Source organism: Trachymyrmex cornetzi, unplaced genomic scaffold (genome assembly GCF_001594075.2).
Source record: "Trachymyrmex cornetzi isolate Tcor2-1 unplaced genomic scaffold, Tcor1.1 scaffold1501, whole genome shotgun sequence".
In the NCBI taxonomy this organism is placed as follows: Eukaryota; Metazoa; Arthropoda; class Insecta; order Hymenoptera; family Formicidae; genus Trachymyrmex; species Trachymyrmex cornetzi.
The window spans coordinates 97,661-97,902 of NW_017296094.1; positions in this window are offsets into that span (position 1 = coordinate 97,661).

Here is a 242-nt window from a genome sequence, read left to right on the forward strand (position 1 = left end):
CTACTCGGTAACGAGTAACTGTAACTTGTTACTTTTAAAAAGTAACTTTCCATTCCCTGCTCATATGTAGGACAGATGGGGAGGAAATTAAAAACAAGAATTGTGCAGAGCATCGCAATGATATTAATAGAAAAACTGTTAAATCGTCTCTGTTATTACTGAACATAGGTTGAATTTTGAACACGAATTTGAATGGGAGAACACCGAGATTTTGGACAATGAAAGATATACTATAGTAAAAA